This window comes from Bombus pascuorum, chromosome 1 (genome assembly GCF_905332965.1).
Source record: "Bombus pascuorum chromosome 1, iyBomPasc1.1, whole genome shotgun sequence".
Lineage (NCBI taxonomy): Eukaryota > Metazoa > Arthropoda > Insecta > Hymenoptera > Apidae > Bombus > Bombus pascuorum.
In genome coordinates, this window is record NC_083488.1 from 2,344,086 (window position 1) to 2,368,789 (window position 24,704).

General features: G+C 37.4%; 2 protein-coding genes across 6 annotated transcripts in view; one reads left to right on the plus strand and one right to left on the minus strand.

The window, feature by feature from the left end:
- The window catches only part of LOC132916123 (blood vessel epicardial substance-like), a 68,203-nt gene extending 45,210 nt beyond the window's left edge, over positions 1-22,993 (minus strand). Inside the window, exons 1-2 of one of the 4 annotated variants that reach the window (XM_060975921.1) lie at positions 21,947-22,993; positions 18,500-18,823 (exon numbers count right to left, since the gene is read on the minus strand). The gene's annotated coding sequence lies outside the window, so the exon portion shown is untranslated. Of the gene's footprint in view, positions 1-18,499; positions 18,824-20,750; positions 21,160-21,942 lie in introns of those variants that run through there. The other 3 variants (XM_060975918.1, XM_060975919.1, XM_060975920.1) reach the window with 3 other exon arrangements.
- Positions 1-24,704, plus strand: part of LOC132916122 (DNA-directed RNA polymerase II subunit Rpb4-like) — a 346,958-nt gene that overhangs the window by 200,437 nt on the left and 121,817 nt on the right. The window lies entirely within an intron of this gene.

Consider the following 24,704-nt stretch of genomic DNA (forward strand, 5'->3'; position numbering starts at 1 on the left):
GATGTAACCGGTTGCTTAAAATGGATTAGAAACCAGAGAAGTATCGTCCGATCGAACAACCACCATCGCCAGTTAAAAGTAATCCCGTTCAAGTCTTTTTGCTATCGTTTAATCGCCTCTAACGATGTTTTACCAGCTTTCAAGGAACGACACGGAAAAACCGAACATCCTAGGCGATGGCACGGTAAATAGACCCGTTCAATTCGAAAGAAACGAAAAACGAAACGCCAACTACACGGGATGCGGCGCATCCGCGTCTGGAACGTTGGTGAAGAGAAAAATTAAACGCCGCTTTGATTGACCGCGATATTTTGTATGCGATGTTTTCAATTTCTTATCCCTACGCGTGCTTTCTTTTTCTTACCGACGTTCGTTTTCGCGTCGCGATGGTGTAAATTGAACGAGACTGGTCCTTTTTGTTAAGGTTATTCAATGGATGGAATTAAAGAAATGCGTGGGCAAACTGCAAGGTATTGAAAGTATATATATTGTGAATAGTAAATTACAAAATATGTAGTACTATGTAAGCCGATCCAGATCCTCTCGCACGTGTACCGCTTATGGTCTTTCCTCGACGCATTCTTTTGTCTACGCGCTATCGATGACCTTAGGCGCTTGAGAAACCGAAGACCAGATGTAGAGTTTTCTCAGAAGTGACGATCACTTCAACACTTTTCCACGACGCTCCTTTCAGGCAGTGCCAAATGACCTGAAGCGACGGCCTCTTTGAAACACGCGGGAAAAAGCGCGCATGCGAATGAAAAATTGGCATAATTTCTATATTTTGAAAGCTGCGTAAAATCGTTTGAAAATTACGAATAAAACGAAGCGTACAATAGGAGAAATTGGAAAAAGCTAAGTCAGATTCCCGGCTGCAATTGTCGCAGGACGTGTCGTTCCGCGAGAGGAGCAAAAATTCGAACGCTCCAATTGCGTCGAGGTGGTCGTGTGTTGGCCCAATTGCGAGTCGTCACACGGATGTGGTGCACTCATGCAAGGGTAGCCGTAATGTCGAAGTCTCACGTAAATCACCACACCCTGTTATGACGTCACATGATTTACCCTGACCCGTGGAGCGTAGGACGAGCCTGTAAAGCGAGCGAAAAGGTAACGAACAAATGGCGTCGGCTTACCCGAGCCATCGAGTCACGAAAGAATGGCCGACGCTTAATTAGCATACGAATATCGTTATAGCTGGATACTTGGGCCACCTTGAAGATCATCACCGTCGATCAATTCGATGGAATAGAAAGAAATGGAAAGCTCGAAAACCTCTTGATAAGATAATGGGGATGATGATAACAGCGACGTTTTAAATCGACCATGAGAAAGATTCGATCCGGTAGAAAATAAGGAAAACGAGGATAAGATTGAAAATAACGAGAGAACGTGACGAAAGTGGTGAAAAATCAGACGCGATAACGGAGTAACTGCGCCGTCGAGTCTGAAATGGATTAGTAAGTTGGAGGGTAGTTGAAATTTAAGATTTTCACGAGCTTCTCAGCCTCCTTTTTTTTACAGTAAGTACTTTACGCAAGTATTTTTCCGGAGCTTGAGATTTAAGATTCTTTCGAATGCCTGGCAGTTTCAGTTTTTTTTTTTTTCTTTTGGTTTACGAAAAAATGTAAGTATTTTCAGTGTTAATATTCTCGATAATATTTCGTTTTAGATTCAAAAGTCGATTTGTTGCCTAACATCACATAACATCTCGAAGAAAGATCGTCGATATGAGAGATGCAACGGGATAAAAGCAGGGAAATTATTTCGGTGTACTTTTGCGCGCATAAATTAAGCGGTCAAACACAAGTCGGAGTCAAACCGTCTCCTGCGGCTTGTCTGTATCCATTTCGGCCAAGGGATTCGACGGATCGAATGGTGGAATGTCGCTGGGGCCCTCACGTACTCCGCCGGCTAATCCAATCCGAAAGCTGTCCAACAATCTCCCCGTATCTACTGTAAACGAATAGAGAACGGTAGCTCCTGTCGAGGGAAATAGTAGTCTTAAGAGGATTCGATCTGGTAAATCTTCGTGCTTAGGACTCGATTCATCTTCATGCTGAGAAGACAGAATTTTCTAATTAAATGTTAAACGCGTTCTATAACACTGCAACTATTCGATAATTCGATGCTATTCTAATTTAATTCAATTTCTCGTTCCCTGATATCGCGTAATTATTTTTTCTCGCATCTTCGCACGAATTATCCATTTAAAAATTCGTCTAACGTGTCTGAAAATAATTATAAATTCAGGTATTCCCATAATATTTGCTTTAAACGTTACCGCGTGGAATTTCTTTGTAGCATTAACGATCAACGTATATCTAGACATGCAGAAAATATCTCCAGCTTCTAACATTTTCAACCTTTTGTTTACCACGCGCCCTCGATTGGTAATATTTCAACGATAAATTCCAATCAATGTTTCGCGATGTATCGGAAAGATTGTAACGAAAGTTTCTAATTTTCCACGTGAAATCTATCGAGCGTAATCCCCTTCGAGTTATCCAAGTCTCTTCCATTATCGACGACATGTTTGAAGTAAAATTCCTACGTATCTATTTGCGTTCCCTAAGCAATATTTAACAATTACCTGAGTTAATACAAACTTATATTTAGCCGCGTATAAAGTTGATAAGTCGATGTTTTTAATTAACAAAATTCTAAAGTTCGTGTAAATTTCATTTATCTTTTCAAAGTGATTTAGGTGACTGTGACTGATGTAAATGCGAAGGTTTATAGATGGCTAACCAAGGTGGAAGAAAACAAGGATACCATTTATCAATGCCGTGTCGTTTATTTAGGGATCTGTGTTCGATTCCATTCGTAGTGGAAGTCGCGTTACAATTTCATAGTACGCTGACTTTTAATTGACGTATGCTTTAATTTGCTGGGATACTTAGCGAGCTGTGTCCGTCACTTTCTGCGACTGACATTAATCGTCGCTTAAATGCTTCGGTAAATACAGCGGTTTCGATATTCTCTTATTGCATATTTTTGTTCCCCTTTGTATCCAGTTCCTACCATTCAATATATTTCTGTCATTTAAGAGTGACGAAAGAGTGGATTGTCGTTGACAACGTACAAGAATGATTAGTGGAAAACTTTTGTTATAAAACTTACACGAATACCTTTATACGATATAAATGAATATCTTTGAAATGAATGAAAATAAGAAATTATTTGTAATAATTTTTCTCAAGATACGATTCGTCGTTATAAGTGTACAATTTCTTAATTCTTCTCGGTTGATCGTTGATATATTAATAAGCATTTTTTAAATAACCGTGTCGTTCTTCCTCTTTCCATTATTTATCGATTAGAGATATATAGCGTACTTAATTGGAGAAGATTTGATGGTAACGATAAATAAATGGCAGGTTACGTAATAATACGAAAGAATTTGCGTTTCAGTGTGGCATTAACGTTCCATTGACACACCTTCAGTTTTATTTACGAGGGAGATGGGGCAGACTGAATAATTAAACGCAATAGGACTTACATTACGCCGATAACAGGTTAAAACAGTAATAGCGACTATGGTTATACAACGTTCGCAGTAATGAAATTGCTCGCATACAGAATTTACGACCACGATAGGTAGGCTCGCTATCTCGGTTTACTCATTGAATTCAACGAATAAATTTCCTGACTATTCGTTTTACCGAAATAAATCAGAATAAATAGACTGAAAATCCTTCGTCGCTCTATTTTTCTCTCACGTACTAAAAATGTACGTAATGTACTGTAAACAGCAAGAGAAGCTGAAATATACACTTTTAAGTATCGTTTAAAAGAAGAGAAATACGCAAAGGAGATGTCGATAAAATGTTTTAGTGATTTCTTTCGTACGGAAGAAAAAAGGTAAAATTGTTGGGGATTTTCAGTTGCCGTTAGTTTATGACCCGGACAATGCGTCTCCCTTTTTTGAGAAAATCCAAATTACCTACCTCCTCAAGCTGTAAACATTATGATGCGGACATCATTAAGAGGTTAAAAAACACCTTAAGTATCGATAGGTCGGGGCAAAGATAAACAGCTGGCAATACAAAAGGTATGCACCCACGATTAAACCAGGCAAAACCCAGAGACTGAATGTCAAGATGTAAGGTCGAGACGAAGGTCCTGATGAGACAACAACTAGCAACAACATCCTACGACAGTCTTCATCAGAGCGTCGTACTGTTCTTATTCAGTTTTTATTCACTGTTCTCATTGTGTATACTAAAAGTACAAATAAAGTACCAAACCATAGTAATACTAGATATATTCAATTTGCCCTCCACATTGAGCGTTAACTCATACAAGGTTGGCGATATCAACCGATCGGTGGAACCTGACCGATCGCTATTTAGTTGATAATTCGTAGCAAAAATAATACCTATATTTTCTTATACGGAGATTCTTGATTTACTGCTTAGCTCCAATTCGTTCTTACTTGTTAAACTGCATTGGGAATTTTCGAACGACTTGTACGTTTCAGTTCACGATGGTAATCTAGTAGAGAACGAACCGATATTGTTTTGGGTCAAAGTAACACCCATTCCGAAGGAAAACTATGACGGAATTTCATCGGGGAAAAGCAGAAACTCTGATGGAAGCAGATAAAACAAGATCCCTTAAATTGAACTGGCTAATAATCCAATTTCTGGTATGCCATTCCCAATCATGTTCGCAATTTGTCAACTTCTCCCTAACTCGTCCAATCCTATAGATCACCAATATTCCATTCGTCATATTACTTTTTCTCTCTTTTTTAAACTTTCATTTTTCATCAAATATTGGTGGAGAATCAAATATAAAACTACAAATAGTTTATACGATTGGTTATTTTATACTTTTGTATAACATGAAGAAATAAATATAATAAATTTATTGTGTTTATACAAAAATACTGAAATATATGAAAATAATGAAAACGAACGTTGAAAAGCGAAGTTCGGTGAATTAAAAAGCTAAGCTTAGCGAAACTGTATTGTAAATTATATACATGGTACGGCTATTCCATGCTAAATCTGCCTAATCTTTAAAACAACAACGTACAATACCTTGCATTCTATCGCACAAACCAAAATTCATGCAAATCGAATGCATAAACAACGCAACGCTTCAAATACCTTCACACGATTACAGTGTACCTACACAAACATTAACACATCTCATCGTTTTCGGTACAATTCACACCATCCTCGCGATAAATCCATATAATTCACACCATTCTCACGATTCATCCGTAAAATTCACACCTCGCAGCCGTTTCCCTTTTCATTTCCTTCGATCTAACGTAATCGATATTTCGTATAGCGTGCACAATTTATTCATAAAAATCTCCTATAATATAAATATTCGAATACTTTCTTAAGCAGCCATATATTAAAAAAGAAAGCCGAACGAACGTGCGATCGCGGTAAGAGAAGCAAAAGGGCTACGAAACAAGAGGTAAAGTTCGTTCGACACGCAAGCTTGATTCGACGTGGATGAAAGCGATAGCGTACGAATTCCACACACGGGTGGAAAAGTCGCGCGAAATTATTTACGTGCCGTTGTCTCACGCACGAGACACTCGTCAGGTTCGAGAAACCAAACCGGGCAACAAGTGTTCCTCGCTTTGTAAAGGCGTAGAGCTTGCATGAACGAAGATTTCACCTTTTACAGGTCGGCTCTCTCGACTGCTTCTCCGCCGATCGATCGCGCGCTCGCCCTCAACAGCGATTGATGCGAACCGGCCGCGACCAACACCGTTTATGTTGGTTCATAAAAATGTTTTGTCGTTTGTGCGCTCACCCGATTGTCTGACCGGCTCTGCTTCAACGCACGCGGAATTCTCACAATATTAAACGCGATATTCAACAAGTCCCCGGTTGTCGCGGAATGACTGCCCTTTATCGACACTTCCACTATGTTTGCATTTAAATTGAAACTTGGAAAGTTTCGACATGGACAAGCGGAATTTCTGATGAATTTTTGTTTTTTTTTTTTTTTTTTTAATAAAAAAACGATCGATAAAAATCGAAATTTAAATATTGGAACGTATATTTACTTTTTACTTCTACGTTTTAATATTTAATATTTAATTTGAGGTAAATCATTGTCGTTTTCTCAACGATTAAGTTTATTAATCAAGTTTGATTTCTCTGGTCGTTTATCATCGAGCGTTTCGTACATCTTCGACTGCACCGTATTTCAAAATCGTGCGAAACTTCCTTAGGATACCCTATTATTCTTTTCATGAAACTTCGGACTCTGAGTAGCTGGAAAGTAATATTAATGGAACCAAATAGTAATCTCTTTATCGATCTTAACTGGTGCAGCGTCCTGTCGTCGACACAAAGTTTCCGCAGAAAAACCACGCAACGCGGTCTAATTAAATGAAAAACGTATAAAGAACATTCATAACGACTCGTTATTCTCAAACTAAGTTTGAAACTGTAATCGCAAGCGAATTTTAAAGAAGTTCTCGTAGGAACAACAAGAATTAAAAATACGTTGTAAACCAACAATACGATAATCGACGATAGTTCGCGACAAGGTAGATTAAAAGTTAGTCTGTCGGTGTGAAAAATTTGGAAACTTCTAAAAGTACGGAACTTTCATATTTATAACGATATTTATGTTTAGCGACTTAGGAAAAAGATACAAAACGATACGCATAACGCTAAAGGGGACGAATATACATACATAAAGGAAAGAAAGCACAATTTAACATAATCGTACATTTCCCTGTACAACGAAAGAAAAACGAAAAAGAAAGAAACAGAACTTCGCTAGGCGAAAGGATGAAACTTTCTCATAGAAGGCAATGAAAAATTCGCGAAACACAGGCGTGACGAAAACTCGTCACGGAGGCAAGCATTTTCATCAGTAACGAAACTTTGTTAAAGGAACAGAATGTTCTCTTAGGAAACACTTTCCGCGAAATAACAAGACGTTTCGCGAGATGACGCAAAGGAAAATACAAGGAAACTGTCTTTGAAGCGGATATAAATTGTTGCGAATCTATATCACGAAATGAGAACCTCCTTGACATTTCTGGAAATTGTAAGACACGGAGGATGTTATCGTTACCGCGAGATTTTGTCTATCGGGCATGAAATTTTCTCTTCTCGCGAATCGAATCTAATGCTCGTTTTTCAGTTTCGATTACCATTACCTGCTTATTGTTTCGTTTGCTCTCTTTTATCGTGTTTTAAATCACTTTCATCGTGAAATTGATGAACGCGATGAGCACTTTAGAACGCGAGTCTTAACAAAAAGAATTTAACTTTAAAATGGTCGAATATAAATTAATCGTTCGTAGGTGGTTTAATCATCTTTCAATCGTTTGATACTACGTATCTTGTTTATCATCATGTAACTTATATTATAAGAAAAAAATGCTCTTTCTTACGTTTCTCTACTTTTACAAACGAATGATACTGTTTTGTAATCGTATAAAATGTTAATCTAAAAATGTATTTTCAAGTATTGTTAATTTAATACTGCTTTTTACTCTAGTATTATTTTCCAACTCAATTAGAAAATGTAACAACGTCGCGTTAAGCACATTATTCCCTACTCAAATTATCTAATGTGTATAACCAAATTGTCGCGGTTAACTTCACAGACTATGTAATCCATTTATTTCCTGGGCCGAACTCCCAAACTAAACGCGACCAAGTAACAAATCACTTAATAGTGGCATACCAGATATGTATATATATATAATCATACAGTTTAAGCAGCTTAACATTTTAAATCAACATGCGATAGTCCCAATATTTTCTTCCTTTGTAATACACAATGTTTATGGAATAATTGTGAGCAATCTCATATGAGAAAATATTACTAATATTTTTTGATATGAGACTAATATGAGAAAATGTTCATCTCATATGAAAATATTATTAACCTTACGAAATACTTACGTTTTATAAATATTCTTATAAATATTATCGTACGATATTTCCTATTAAATTGTCGTTATAAGTACATGGTTCGTAAAATATAATTTGCAACTGGAATAGTAGGAGAAATAGAAATTGCTGAAAGATTTACAAAGACGTTCCAGATGAGAATTAACTCGATATCATATTAATATTATTGAGCTATGACATTTTAAGCTGCACGAGGCAACTGCTTAATTATTCGCCGTTTAAACTTTTTATTCTATTTGTGCCCTACGCTCCTGGACCCTTTGACTACTCGTCGCTGTCCCACAGATGTTAACTAAATTATGCTAAATGTTATTTAACTTGTCTTTGTCAAAGAATATCCCATACACTAGTCCTGTATATATCTTTCAACTTTGCCTAGATTTCTAGTATTTCCCTTAAATGCAAATCGTCTCATCGTATTTGTTCCCCATATTATAAAAATATTACAAAATATTAAAATGTTCCACGGAAAGTTACATTGAACGGTATTTTGAAACTGCAAATCGCACGCAATTTCTAGAGAAAAAAATACCGCGCGATATCAATAACGTGAACTCCATTATGGTATACAATGATACAATGGTACACGATATGGTACAACGCGTAAATAGCGATATAGAACTATTGACCGAACGAAGATATCCTATATTTCGACGTTTTCGCTTTTAAACAATAGGATAGATCTCATTCGTAGTATAGTTCTGCCTATTTACTCTCTGTATTCTCGATTTTACAAGTAAAATTTCATAAAAATAATTCACCAGAAATATCGACAGTAATATTTACAATTCCATTCGTCACGTTGCATTGATTTTCGCCTTCCGACTATTGACCGATCGTCGGTCCAAAAACGTCGCTTTCTACTTGCAATCACATTTCGTTTGAAGGATCAACTTCGAGCATCCGGGTTACTCCTCCCATAAATCCTTCAACCCCCCTCCCTAGTCTCGTCACGTTTCCCTCTAGAGGAATTTCTCGCAATGCTACGCAATACCCTGAAACCACGTTACCGATAAACCCGCTAGTAATGATGATAAAGCGTGTACCGCGCGACGTTCATGCACGATTTTCAGTATGATATTTTAGTGCCGTGTGAAACAAAGATTATGCTCCGTTCGCGTCACCGAATAATTTGTTGCACAATCCTTAACTTACTATTCGATGCTCGCTTGATACATTTTATATAATCTTATGAAAAGTATAAACGTGAAATCTTAACAACGAATCAAGAGAACATCCTCGAAGTAATTTCACGTGGAATTTTTTATGAAATATTACCTTGGAAATTAATCTTAGAAAATTGTTAATCTGCTCGGTCTAATCCGCCTGTCGATAATCGATAGCCATCATGAACGCAAACATTTCAAAATACAATGGTGTTTATCAATCAAATCAGCAAACACATACGTTTCGAGATAACCAGACGGCATAACAACGCCGAAATCGACATGATCACGAGGACTCGCGATTCAAAACCCATGGCTGCTGTGTACACAGTGAACCGTGGAAACGCGCGCGCGCGTATGTGCCCTCGTAACAGCCTATGGCATGCTGATGGCGCGAGCGCCGTACGAGCAGGGCTATCGACCCTTTCTACTTCCAACTAGAAGCCACGCGGTCTACTTCGCTCCGGTTTCCTTCACTACGACCAACGTTACTCACGAATACACACCAGATGATCCTGGACGTCTCCACTACGTCACGAAGCTAACCTAACGACAAGTTTTATCTCCACGACTGCTCCGTTCCATAGAAAATTCGAATTCGCTCGACCGTTCGTTTCGTTGACATTTCGAGATAATGGTGAATCCTCGAATAGTATAGCCTATTCCTGCTAACTTTCCGCGAGAATCTGACCCAGAATTCGTCTCCGCTCTCATCGAGAGAAAACGAATTTCAATCGCTTTAATCGTCGTTATAATTTTATAAGAACAACGCGTTAAAATGCCACGTTAAGATCAGAGTAATATATGACACGAAGATACTAATTTTACTTTAATACATTTGTAATTTTTTTTTTTTTTTATTTTGGTTATTTTACAATTTGTCCTTATGGACATTTGGTAAAGTGTTGTATCTTGTTGGTGAAGAAAAAAAATAAAAAATAAATATAGCATGTGGGCGGCTACCCCCAGCGGGGTGCCAGCTTCGTTTTTTCTAAGTTATATCCTTTATGAGGTCTATTGGGTGTTTCCTTTTTAGTCTTCTTGCGATATTTGTTGTGTTGCACGTTTCAGCTGCCAGCTGGTTCGGGTGTGTTTCTATTCTTGCTCTGTATCTTGTTGCGATATACATTTGTAATGTATTAAAATTGCGACGGGGAATATCGTTTAATTAAATTAATCGTCGACAAATAGAGTATCGATATCAAAAGATTGCACGCCGATCGTTTCATTAAACAATTCCCATTAATCGTACGACTATTGAAAAAAGTTTTTTCCTCTTCACTTTGGTTGTAATTAGACCTGTACATTTGGTAGGTGGTTTAAATGAATGCTACCAGTTGGCAGGAAATGTGTCGTTTTAAATTAGCAATACTCTCGAGGTAAAGTTTAACTTTCACCCGCAAGGGGTGATTCGCGTGGGGTTTATCCCCAAGTAGAACCGACCAGAACAGCGTAGTCCTTTTTATCTTGGACCATTAGACGATTACTCTTTAAACACCAATTGTATATGTAACACACATAAAATAAATTTGGTCGCATTAAATAGTCACTTTCTGCTCCGTTTCTCATCTAGAGCACTTATTGTTATAATTAACATAATAATACTTTTAATATCATCACGATGTTATATTGGAAAATTAAAAAAATGTATCCACCGAATTTAACGAGACAGTTATTAATTTGTTAATTATTAACAGGAATTTTTAAACGCCGAAAAAGTATATTTTATATATTGTTGCAAGGGAATCAAAAGAAAATTGTAAAAACTCAAGAAGCCGCTTAAGTATTCGTGATTTCTTTCGTTAATGAACCGCTATTCGAACCGTTCTGAGACTAACTCGAGCAAAAAGTGGCAGAAAAGTTCAACTCTTGTCGGCAAACTTTTAATCACTAATTATCTTTTAATGACTATCTGAACTAAGGATCGTCTCAAATTCCGACCTCAAGTAGCATGGACGTGTGTCATCCACGTTAAAACGAAGGAGAAATTATTTCTACGAAAAACGTGGAATTATTTAATCTCTTTAAACTTTGAACGAAGTAAGATTTTACTTGAAAATAGCGTATTCCTCGATTCTGATTATATGCACCGACTTATCCGGAACACAATTCCTGAGAAAAACGATATATCTGACTGTGATGTAACGTCGAGATTTGCGAACCATCGTCTTTCTCGGCGTAGATGTGTTCTATCTTAAAATTGTTTAAAATGTTCAAGAGAGAAGCGTGTATATTCTAGAGACAAACGTGTTATCGGAATAATGGAACTATCATGACACCAAATATTATCAGAAAATATTATCTTGTTAAACAACTGGTTTCGAAAGAAGCAAAGAAGCTTATGGAAAAGATTTTTCGTTCTTTTCGATTTTGCGAAATGCCATTTCCGTTATTGAATGTATTATGGATAAAAAATAATTTTCTATTCACTGTGTTTATTAAATTATGTTTATTAAAAAATAGTGGATTCGTTGGTCGTTAAGCGAGTATTATATCACATTGAACTTATTTCACTGATCATTGTTTAATAAGAAAATACGTTTGCTTTAGTCCACCTAGATTTTTCTTAATATACGTAACACTATTTGACGTAAGCTGCCGTAAAGCATTGCCTTTATATAACAAAGAAAGTAATTTCGCTGTACAAGAAATAGTGGCCAACGCAAAATCCATAAACTACGACGATGTCTAAATAAAAGTTGTAGCAAATCGACAGTGCATCGATAAAGTGGCGCTAAAGATCAGCATTGTTAACAAACGCATTTATAACCAAAAAGTAGAAATAAATCGTATTGATGAAAAGCTTCGGATTTATTGAAATTTATTAAAATTTCAATTTTAATTTTATTGCTTTAATTTTTAGTGCTTATAATATTGTAGATACAAATTTAAAGTATTACACAGGACAATTCAATTTAAACGATTCGAAATTTAAATATTTTCGTATGATAGCAAAAAGTAGTAGAGTTATCTTGAGAACGTAGCTTTTTATAAGCCAGATGAAAGATACGCAAGAAATTAGATAAGACGAGAAACGAGTAGGTTTATGCTGAATTTTCTCCAACTTTTCCTTCCATCTTGACGTATTCTGAAATTAGTTGAAAGGCGAAATGACAAAGCGTCCCATTCACGAGAAGAATTTTTTTACCGTGACGGATTTATAAGAGGGATAAGGGAAAAAATCCAGCTGAAAGCACCGCTAGTTTTAGAGCATTAGACATCAATAACTCGTAATAAAGACGAAAATGTGAATCGTGCTATAGATTTTGGAATTTCAAAGTCACGTTACCGTGATAGCTAACATTCGTCTTGGCATTATCATAAAAGCTGCATCTATTTCACATTTTGGAAGAAAATAATATATCTTCGTTAAGCTTAACCAGAACGCTATACCCGGTGTCCAAAACCTAAATCTATGTCTCTCAAGACATTTATCTTGCCTCATATTTAATTATTTTTCTACATTTTTGAAACTTACGTATAATGTCAAAAATTCGAGCTTGTTAATATACGTCGACGCATATACCTGTCCGTTGCCTAGAAATTAACCCCTATTATGCTAATGAGCCAGCATGGACGACTAGGATTTATCAAACCGCAGCAACGAGGCTGAATAGTTGCGGAAATATGTCAAAGCTTGACGGCTCACCTGTTCCTAATGTCGGAGAAAATCAGTCGCGAATGAAACGGACATGCAAACGATCCTGCATACACGACGTCCCAAATGTCAGGTTAGCCCGTTGATTACAAATACGTTTCCTTGTCTGTTACGCATCAAAATAAATTATATGTTCGAACAAATACGAGTTTCTCGGTAAAGCAACGTCACCGCATGTGCAAGACCAAAGACAAAGAAAAATCTTTAAAAAGATCCAATGGCACACGCGCATCCCAGGTCGTGACCCGGAAGATGAAAGACAAGATTGCGCCATTCAATGTTTTTTCCGCTCGATCTGATCACGTATATTCCATACATACATGCACGATAAAAAATACCGTTCGCGATTAAAATCCTATCTTCGCCTCTCTTTTGCCAGCAAATATTTAAAAGTTAATTATACGACGCCTAGCCTCGACCCGTCGTGAGAACTTCGTGATCGAAAGTTCCTATGGAATCGGTGGGCAAAGTATGACGCGGATCGATTCTTAATAATGCATCGCAGATTAAACATTGTCTTCGCAAGTTTCTTCAGATTATGCAGGTTGTTGAAAAAGTTGTAGCGCGAGTTTATAGAGAGAATGTCAAATACACACACGCATATACACACGATGACTTCGTCTCTCAGAAATCAATTAATAATCTTTCATTCGAATACTATGCTATAGATACGGTACATGTGTTGTTTATGAAAAATTCAATGCTTCATCGAATGAAAGAAAAACTTCACGATGGAAGATATCGATGAAGAAAGAGATGAAATACTTTCCATTGTGTTTGTAGTTTGTCGAGTTTTAGCTATCGGGAGAACCGTCGGCGATAAAACGCGGAACATGCGTAGTGGCGGGAAGTTCCTCTTTAAACCATAAAAATTCCAAGACCGTCCAACAATAAAACGAGGTAACGTCAAAAGGCAAACAGAGGTCCATGCCATGCATTGTGATAACGTCTCGGAAGACGAAGGAACGAGATCCTGCAAACGCATCCCCTTTAACGCGAGAAACTCTACTCGCGATAAAAAAAAAAAAAAGGAGAATTCCGTTTGGCGATGAAACTTCAAAGACGTAGGGAATATCTGACTATACGAAAACGAGACTACAAGAAAATCAATGAACATCTTTGTAAAATACAGAAAGGGGATTCTAATCGTGGAGCTGAGAATGGTTATGCAAATTAAGAATAAAATATGATACGACACCCAATGCAAATCGCTTAAAAGTTATTTCCCTGGAACAAATAAAATTTACACGTCCAAGGATTACAATTCGAACCACGAGCAGCAATAAAAAGCATTAAAAGACATCAAGAAGTTATATCACATTCGTCAAACGCAAAACGTTCCCATAACAATATAAATCCAATCCACTTCGATAGTTCGCTTTATTCACAGTCAAACATACCGCGAACCTCCAATGCGAAACCATAAACCAATCGAGCAAAAAGTGTTAGGTTTCGGTTGAGAATTTCCTAATATTCCGAAACAGAATAGGAAATAAAAATGAAGAAAAAAGGCTGGCTCTCCGCAGTTGTGGTTCGTATGTTCATTGAAATACCCAATGAACGCTCGATTTTCTCGTAACGCTTCGATGAAATGAACAGAAATGCCACAGCTCTGTTTGTCGTCCTGCTTTTCGAATATAAAAGAGACCACAGGCCCACGCGTAAAGTGCGAGTACACTCGCGAAATACACGTCACCTCGTTCCATCCCAATTCGTTCTATTATATCTCCGTTTCATTGACGAGGTTGAAGCTTTCACGTAGGTTGCAAGTATTTAAGCTTCACTGGAAAACGCGTATAGATACACGGTGGTTTCTAGAACGCTCGTGCCTCGAGTTTTCACGACAGTTGGCCGCATGAATTAGCCTCGTTTGTCCAGATTGCTCGTTAGTTCGTGATTCGGATTCGATCAAATTTCCTTCGAAAGCCAACGTCTCCTCGCACAAATGTTTCCATTAACTCGATATGCTGTGATTACATATGTAAACTGAAAGCAGTATATAGCATTGTCAACTTGTGCGATCCATATGCAGGAACAAGATGTTTCGTCCATGCAAAAAGAAAGGCAAATAGAATGCAAATGATGGAACGATGTAGAAACCAAAGGGGCAAAGAGTTTTTGACATTCTGCCAACCCTTTGACAGACTAGGCGAAAAGTAAAAGTAATTAAACGAGACTAATGTTCTTCTACAAAACTACAATGCCTTTCGGCAAGCAAACTTTCAGGTCTTCCCTTTGCCGATCTTCGTAACCGAATCTTGAAACGATCTTGAAACCGAAAGCAGACCCGAATTAAACGAATGACTATTTACTTAAACTTATAAGTATTTGATATAAAACGCAAATAACAATTCGCAAAATAAAAATGATATTTTGTGAAATTAATGGTTGGGGATAGGTACAAAAATCAATTTTATATATTTAAATCTAACAAAACTGTGTTGAGAAAGAAATTTCGAATCTTTCAACTTTTTACTTGATATAACAGTTATCGGCATATTTTTTCCTCGTTAAACCTTAACGAAGATAAAAAAATGACGTCTACTCGAAAGAATTAATTAATACTCGATAACAATTAACACACGATCTTTCTAGCTTGCTGACAAGCTCGTTATGCCGTCGATCGCATTAAACCACTTTTCTATACCGAATATTCGCTTTACAGAAACCACTACAGAGGTAGACTTTCTGGACGAAGAAAAGGTTAACGAGAAACAAGTTGGAATTTGTGAAAATAATTATTGTCGCGCGAAATAAGAAGAAAAAATGTCTAATCGATTATCTAACGATTAATTATGTATCTATGATAATTTGTGTCAGCACAACGTGTATATAAACCAAATTATAAAATACAAACCGTGACTAAAAGTTCCCGATTTTTATCTCCACGGAAAAAGATACTATACGATCAAGGGGACAAATGATTTTGTTCGTCACGGTAGAGTAATTAACGACATTAACAGAATAGACACAAACGGCGATTAAAACTCTCTATTAGGAAGTGCTAGCTGCTAATCACGTGTCGTCGAGTACGATGTATGGCGGGTTGGAAACATGCAATTCTAGTGGAAACCGACTGTTTAGAAACATTACATTCTACGAACAATAACGAAAATAACTACGAACCGAGCGCCGTGTATATGCAAATGTCACGCGCAGTAATTATTCGGTGGTAATGCTGTTGCGCAATATGTTGCTTATGAGACACTGTTAATGACTTTAGATCGTTAACAACATTATATAACTGCAAATATTTTATGAAACGTAACAAGTGAAGTAAAAAGAATGGCCACAAAAAGCACTGCCATTGTATTTATTATAGCATTTAGTACACTAATTAATTAAGTCCATCAATTTAATTTAAATATTAATTAGTAGTTCCTCGATACAAATAGGAAAATTTGGCTCTGTGAATACGACACGTAAAAGTTCGTAAAAAGGCGATTCGCGACTAGGGGGAAAATGTCACGGCTTTTTAGTGCGTACACAAGAAAGGGTTAGAATAGCATCCGGAAAACGCTTATTAGCCAGATCACGATCTGCGGAGTGAATAGAGATAAAAATAAAAGCTCGCCTTTGCGGCCTATAATCTCGTTTAAAGCAAGGGTCGCTGACGAAAGCAAACATTACTTCCGCGCAAACGATGTTAACCAAGTAAACTGCGTTGTTTGTCTCGTAATGACGTTGCAACGATTAACAAATATCGTTCGATTGCCCGACTTACGAGACTTCTTTTAGACACGTCTGCCTGTGAGCTTTGTTCTCCGTACGATATAATACTAGTCCGTACGATATAATACTAGTCCGTCTAATGCGAATCGCTACACGAACAGAGGCAAGAAAAAGATGAGAAAACTTTTATTGAGCACGAGTAAAGACGAAGCTATGATACAATTGATATTGTGGAACCCTAACCGAACCTTAACTGTTATAATTAACTGTCCACAAAGGATCAACCCGGATAACTTTCTCATAGAAAAACCAAGTATCGCGATCGATTCTACCACAGGTTTGTTTCCACCCCCGTGTAATACCAGACAGTTCATGAGACTCGATCGTACCGCGTCTTTTTACACGTCGTCACGAACGCGCAACAGGTAAATGGTAATACGTTAAGATCGCATGCCGCAATTAATTTTTTAATGACTAACCCGTAGCCTCGAATTTTCTACCGCTTCCAGAGATTCGGTGTATCGTTTCGGAAGCGATGGAAGTTTCGAAAGCGATGGATGTTACGACGCGATGCGTTTCTGCAACGCGTTAAACAGCCTCGAATAAATTTAAATACAAATCAAGCGACACCAAGCTCAAATGAAAGAGAAGCTCGTCCTTTCTGCACGCCGTGGCTGCATGTTTGTTTTCGAACACATCACACGACGATACGTTGATCCAACATGTATTATATGTATATTCGTGCGCGAGATTTCGTTGCAATTGATTCTGCGCAGTGAATTTCATTAAACTTTGATAAATAATACAATGTACGGGTCTCGCGTATGGATCAGTCATTCGTCGATCGTGTTTAAAGCTGATTTCGCATGTCACGAGAAACGAAGGAAATTTAATCCATAATTTTCGAATTCGCGTACGACGATGAAGCGTGATTAATTGGACATGAACGATAATCGAATTACTTCTATATTTCGTGTGATTGAAGGAATTCCCTATTTTGATACGATAAATGGTAGATAAATTTTATAAGAAGGTAAATTACGATGTTGAAACTGTGATATAATAATTGAATTGTAGTATTTTGTAGTTTATATAAAATCTTTAAATCCGTGCTCGTTTCCCTTCAATTAGGATTAAATGGTATTAGGAGATAATTTGTATGAGAATTATTGCTTAAATGTAGCAGATGTAAAAGTTTCTACGACTTCTACTTCTGAGCTTTTATAAAACGGTTTAAGAAATAATGCGGAGGAACACGTCATATAAACCACTTAATGAATAAATAAAATACGTTCAAGCCATATGTATGAGAAACTTTACAAAACAATATCTTCCTGTTCGAATTATGCAAATATATTTAAAAGTTCTATCATATATCCGATCAAGGAGAATAAAGTTATTCATAAAGCTGAATACGCGAGTTCGACGTTAATATCATTCACATTCAAAAGCGTATGACGTTGATTACAAAAGCCCTTCTTTTTTACGAGATCGTATAATTTTCCAAGAGATAATCTATTTTCAGGACAAGTAATTTTTAACGGAATTTCGTTCAACGACGAATGAACATATCGATGGTACATAAACTTAGATTATTGATAGCGATATACAGGTTTGATCGTACTGGAATTTTAGAAAGAGTAAAACGTTGCAACGAGAGCTAAAATAAAAGGACTAAAATCAATCAAACCTATATCGTATATTTCAAAAGTATTATATTTTTATATTATATTATATTATATATTATATATTATACATTATACATTATACATTATATATTATATATTATATATTATATATTATATATTATATAATATATATTATATATTATATATTATATATTATATATTATATATTATATATTATATATTATATATTATATATTATATATTATATATTATATATTATATATTATATATTATATATTATATATTATATATTATATATTATATATTATATATTATATATTATATATTATATATTATATATTATATATTATATATTATATATTATATATAAAGTACATAATAATTATACCTTTATTCTTCTATCAATTTCATATCTATGGTGTTCGTAGAAAAAAATTGTCTTACCTTATGGTGGATAAGCGATATGTTGTTTGGAGTGCGGAATGATACACCTCAGTCTTCTGTACGTATGCGTCGATAGTAAGGGGGCAACACAGAGATGAGCTTCTTCGGAATTCGGGCACGCAGAAGGTCATCACTTCGTGCAACACCATTGCCATCGACTTGCCTCACCACCGAACGACCAGACAGAGTCACGATGTCCGATCGAGCCCCGCAATTAATCGTTCGCGTGCTAACACTCGCGCGAACCGCGTCCTTTCTCTCATCGGCGTACGAGTCACTGGATATCGCGGCTCGTTTCGCAACACGAACGGCCCGTGAATTCGTCTGAAACATCACACGACAATCAGTGGTTAATTACATATTATCCAGCGGTTCGCCAAAGAACAATTCAACTCGAAATTAACACCAATTCTACGTGTTTTATAATTTCTTTTAGCGGTACTAACATCGATGCTTGAAATGACAATCGTGCTTCCGATATTTGATTTTACTAGTTTAACTTGGTAGTTTACAATTAGTCTTCAAAGTGGACCGTGATTACGGAACACATTTATTATATTTATTGTAGTGGAACATGGGGGTTGGAGTAAATATCAAATACCAGCAGCGTGATACATCGGTTACTGGTAACTAGATATTTACGTAATTTCGTATAAAGGGCTGGTGGATGTACTAAAGTTTTTGATCCTTGGTGCTTATTTATACTTGTGGGTTTCTTTGAGATTGTACATTCACGTCGACGATCCACCGATATTTGAAAAAGTTGTAGAATCTAATTTAAATCTAGGTTAATCCAGAATTGAGCTTTTGATTCATATCACTGACGTATTTGAAAAACATTCGTATTTAGATTATAAATAAATGTTTCAATTTGAATTTTAATACTGTAGTTTTAAAGTATATTTAATATTGTACTTGTCTATTCATTCGTTGCTTATTGTTATCGTTTTCACAAAGCAAAGAACAACGCTCAAGCTTATAAAACAACGCTGAACGAATTCCTACGTTCTAAAAACTCGTGATAACAGATAGCAATATTTATTCATTTATACAATTTATTTGGACCGTTAACCGCATTCTGGCAATCTTTCGAAAGAGAATGTGTATCAAATGTAACCTTAGTTATCGAAACGCTTTTGTGCAAACGCATTTTAACGTCTGTCTCATCTCAGGACAAAACATCGTTCAGCGAAGTTCCTATAATTTTCTACATGTTTCACGAAATGCCTCCAGCTTCCGGACAGTTGGAAAGATGCGTCGAGACTAGAGACGTATCGATTCTCCTTGCAACGAAAAACAACTCGACGGATAGAGTCGAAAGTAACTAGCGTCCGGAAAGTTTCTGAAGATCGACATGGAAGAAAAGGTTGAAAGCTAACAATTTCGGCTGAAACTCTCAACTTTGATCACGAATCTCAGCAAGTCTCGCGACTAGAACTTTTATCAAACGCGATCGACCAGCCAGCTTTCGAGATTTATGTTTTCCGATCGGAAACCAGGCCGCCTAATTCTTCGAAGATAAATCTTCGGCAGTGCTCTGCTATCGTGTGCATTCTCTTATCGCCGGTTTCAAGATCAAAATTTTAATATGCAAACTTTAAAAGAGAATACTCTGTTGCAAAATTTTTTACACCGTGTGTAACGCATTTTTATAAAAAAAAACCTACACAATTTTGTTAATCACAATTTTGCACGTATCTTTATGCACGTTTCAATAACATTCACAAATTTTTTTACAGAGTAATGGATAAAATAAATAAATTTTGGCGTATGAATACGTATTTCCAGCAATATGGATATCTCTGCTCTTTCGTATTTTTAACGTTACGGTAAATTAACTAAATAAAAAAATTACCGCTTGAATATCTCTTCGTTAAAATATATATCGAATTACAATTTCACAAGTATTCACCAAAACGATAACATCACGTTTCCGATAATCTACTCATAAACAACAGACATTTAGCGAGAGTACTTCGCTTTTAATCGTCAATAATTACATTTGACTTTGTAAACAATGATTATTTGACGACACTAAATGCTGCCCTCTGGCATCGATATCAGCGAATTAATCACAATTCCTTTATCATCGAACGTGTGGTAAGCAAAAGTTTATCGCAAAAGAAGCAAGATCCATAGTATTTTAAACTGTAACATGACGATCTTTATTTCTTTTAAGTCGCATAATTAATAATACGAATTTAGATTAAAACTGGCAGAAATAACAACATTAATTGTTCGAAATTCTTACCGAGCGAAAGCAGAAGAAAAGACAATCGATGAAACGTCGAATAGAATAAAGAGATCGAAATCACACTGAGGAGTTCGTAAAAGATTTGCACAGAGCCACCTGTCCATTCGATTCGACTATCGAACTTCCGAACAACGCGTATAGAACTTCACGATACATAGAAACTCGTATAAAAAAGGCCCAGCACCGCCAAGGATGTAATAAATTTCCGAAATTAGCTCGACGCTCGTAGTATGCGAAAAAGAAGTCGAATAAATGAAATTCGTATTAATGAAACTTCTCACGAATAAGAAACGTGGGAAAAAGAAAAGAAACGAGGCAGATTTGCGATGCACGTTGCAGCTTCCCTCTCCGCGTTAACTTTACCGGGAGGTTCTTAATCAAAAGCAAGAAATAGATAACGTACGGTAGAAAAACGTTATATAGATTAGATTTCTAGAATAAAACCGAAATTCTAAAAAAGTCGTCGATAGATTTCGCAAGATACGCGTTAACGAATAAATTGGTCGTTTTTAAGAAAATAACCTCAATTCTAACAAAGTCACGATCGCGTAGAGTCGTAATACTATAACCCTTCAGAATTAATGACAATGCTCCATTTTATCTGACACAACACAGAGACGTTGTACTCGAATAAGTTTAAGACCGTTTACAAAAACGTAGCTCTCGAAAATCGATGCGGTACACGATTATTAGCTGCAAATAACCTTAACACGAGTTTTCAGGAAGGTATACGTTGACGGGTACAAGTATCACTTACTACTGATGCAACAGACTATCTTTGCACTGACGCGTGTCAAATCAATTTCAATTTCCATGATAAAAGAAGATCACGATACGATCTTTTTTGCACGAAAAACGTTTCGGAGAGTACGGAAGTTAAGATGAAGTTTAAACGCGTGCAGAACACATCTCTGACATATCTGACATAATTCTACATACTACGACGAAAATCATCAAGACTCGTTACAACGCCGCATTCACGCTGTTCTCGCGGTGCACGTTCGCTCAGGTTACATGTGCTCTCTCTTTAAACTCTGACCATCGTTCGATTATCTCTCGATGATACAAAAGGAACAACTAAAACCTGATCGAATTCGCGTAAAAGATATAAACGAGGTGAGAGAAAAAGGTAACAACGAGGGAAAAAAAAAGTAAAAAATTGATAAGAATCACAAGGATAAACACTAACGTACTCGCTTCTCGGGCTCGTTACCACTTGTTAGGTAGCAGTTGAATGCGTGACGCATCAATCACGTTTGACCGTCGCTCGAAGGTTTGGCTCAGCGTCTTGCACGCGCACACACGTTCGACGCATCGACGACGAATCAACAAACACAAACGGCCGGAGCACGGTTTCGCGCGGCGGCGGCGACGGCGACCACCACGGCGACGGCGAGGACGAGGACGAGGACAACGGCGACGTGGCAGGACGAGGATCATGACTCGTCTCTACCTTCCATACCGTCTTGCCTCGGGGACGTCCGCGATATTCTCGACGACGACGACGTTGCGACTTCGATGATGGCTGTTCATCGGACTCGGGGGAAACGACGAGAACTTGGGGAACAACGATGACGACGACGACGATGACGACGACTGTAGCTACGTTTACTCTCGATGATAAAAATGCTGCTGACACCAGTAACGTTACTCTCGAAGCGTGCGTCGAGCATGAAGCACTGTTTACATGCGAGCAGGGGCGCCATGGTCACTGCCGCCGCTATGCTCCTCGTTTGCACGATCAGCACCGTGATTTTAGATCTGCTGTCCTTCGTTCTGACGGCGCCGATACATACCGCGTCCTCCACTTGGGAACCTTCCCCATCGTCGTAACATCAACTGCGTCCGAATGCTCGTTCATTCATCTTCACGACATCGTTTCTCTCTCTTCGTCGTCGTCGCCGTCGATCTGCTCTTCTCCGCTACACGCATACACCCATCTCACTACTTGCTACCCTACCTAGCCCACTCTCTCCCAATCTATCTTTTTCTCGCTTGTATTCCACTTGGTCCTCTCGACGTTCTACCGTTATCCTTTCTCTGTCTCGCTCACGCTCACCGTTAACGTGCCTCTCTCTCTTCCCTCTCCGTCGTTCACCTCTCGCGCTCTCGCGCCCTCTCTCTGTCACTCTCTCGCTCTCACGCGGCTGACTAAAGCGACACGAGTGCTGCTTCCGACTTGTGCGACGCGTGCCAAAGCTCTCGTTAGACTAAACTCCGATAAAACTAGCGCCACGCCCTCCACGCAGGTGGCAGCACCCGCCACTATCATCTCGCGAACTTCCCACGAACTTCGCTTCGTACCCCCGCCGCGACCGCGACCCAACATTTCTCTTTCACCACGTTACTTCCCTCCTGTATTTCTCTTCAGCCTTAGTCGCTTCCAACCGATGGCTCGTTCCCTTAGTAGTTCACCCTTGCCCTCTTTCGCGCTACGCTCTCTTTGTCTCCTTTCTTCTTGTTTTTCTTACTTCCTATTTACTTAGGTGTCTCGTACCCCGTTCTCGCTGGACCTTACCCTGCTTTCGTTTTTACCACTTACTTTGGCTAAACGTATTTTTCAATACCGCCTTTCTTCCTAACTTTCTGTACTTTTATCCTTCTTTTAGATTCCTCCAATTTACAAGGTCTTCTTATAGTTTATTACCTCGACCGGGTCGAGTGTAAAATAAATTTAATTCGGTGTTATCAGAAATATGTTCGTCGTAATTTGTTCGTTTGATTTCATTACATTTTTTATTTTATATTTATTTCATATTTATATAGTATCTTTTGGATAATTTGTACTCGATCGAAGATTTACGTATTATGTATAAGAAGATATCTCCTTCGGAAGAATTTTATTCTTTTATTCTTTTCTTCTTACTATTCTTATTCTTTTACTCTTACTAGCTGTTATTCGATTGTTTTTAATACTCGCGTCTCTTTTACTGTTAATGCGTTATTGCACACAGTACGTATCACTTTCGAATTTTAATTCTCCCATCTTCATATAACTTTCTGATTCAACGTTACCTTTTCTCACATGTACCTCATTAACTTTTCTCCTGTTGAGCACCCTCCTTGCTCATTTCAAGGAACATAGCCTTTAACGTCGTGAGAAGGATGCGTGAAGGATGCGTTTATATGCGCGCATCTTACACACTTGCTTCAGCTCCTCGATGCTTACATACCACTTCGTTACTGTTTACTCGTATACCTTCACCCTACTTTCCCTCGTACTAACCCCCTTTCGATCTACCTTAACGTCTATATCCTTTCACGACCATTTTCCCTTGTGTTCCATTTTCTTCAAACACACTCTTATTATTCTTGCTGAAAATTTCAATATGCTGCGCCAATTTAAAATATTTTCTTCGAGTGATTTTTAATCAAATTTGGGCTCACAATTTTACCAGAAATTTTCAGATTTAGAGTCTAGATAAGAATGAAAATAAGAATCAAATTATTAAACCAATTTGTAGAATAGAAAATATCCGCGAAGCTGAATATCTTTTAATAAAGGAAGGTAGATAGAAACGGATTATACATATATCGACATCGTCATGAGGCAGGAATGTTACACTTTGCTCGTCCTTTGTAACCCGATTGCATAAGCAAAGGCGCGAATCGGCGTTTTCGTACCACAAACGATCAAGCTCCGATTGCTCGATATTAAAGTCGAGAACACGTTTGTGGAAGCGTTTCCGTGGTCGTTACACTTTGCAGCGAATCGGAAATGAGGAGAATAGAGAAACAGTGGCTGGCATATGAATCTTGAAACGTTCGTAATTTCATGAAAAATACGTAACACGTATGACTTAATTTCTTCTTCTTAATCATTTTTAAATTCGTAATTTCAAACATATGTGTCTCCAAGTTTTAGTATCAAAAGACACAAATTATGTGTGTTTATTTTTTAAAACAGTCAGGATAATACGTGAGAATTGAATATATTGATTCTGGCGTAAT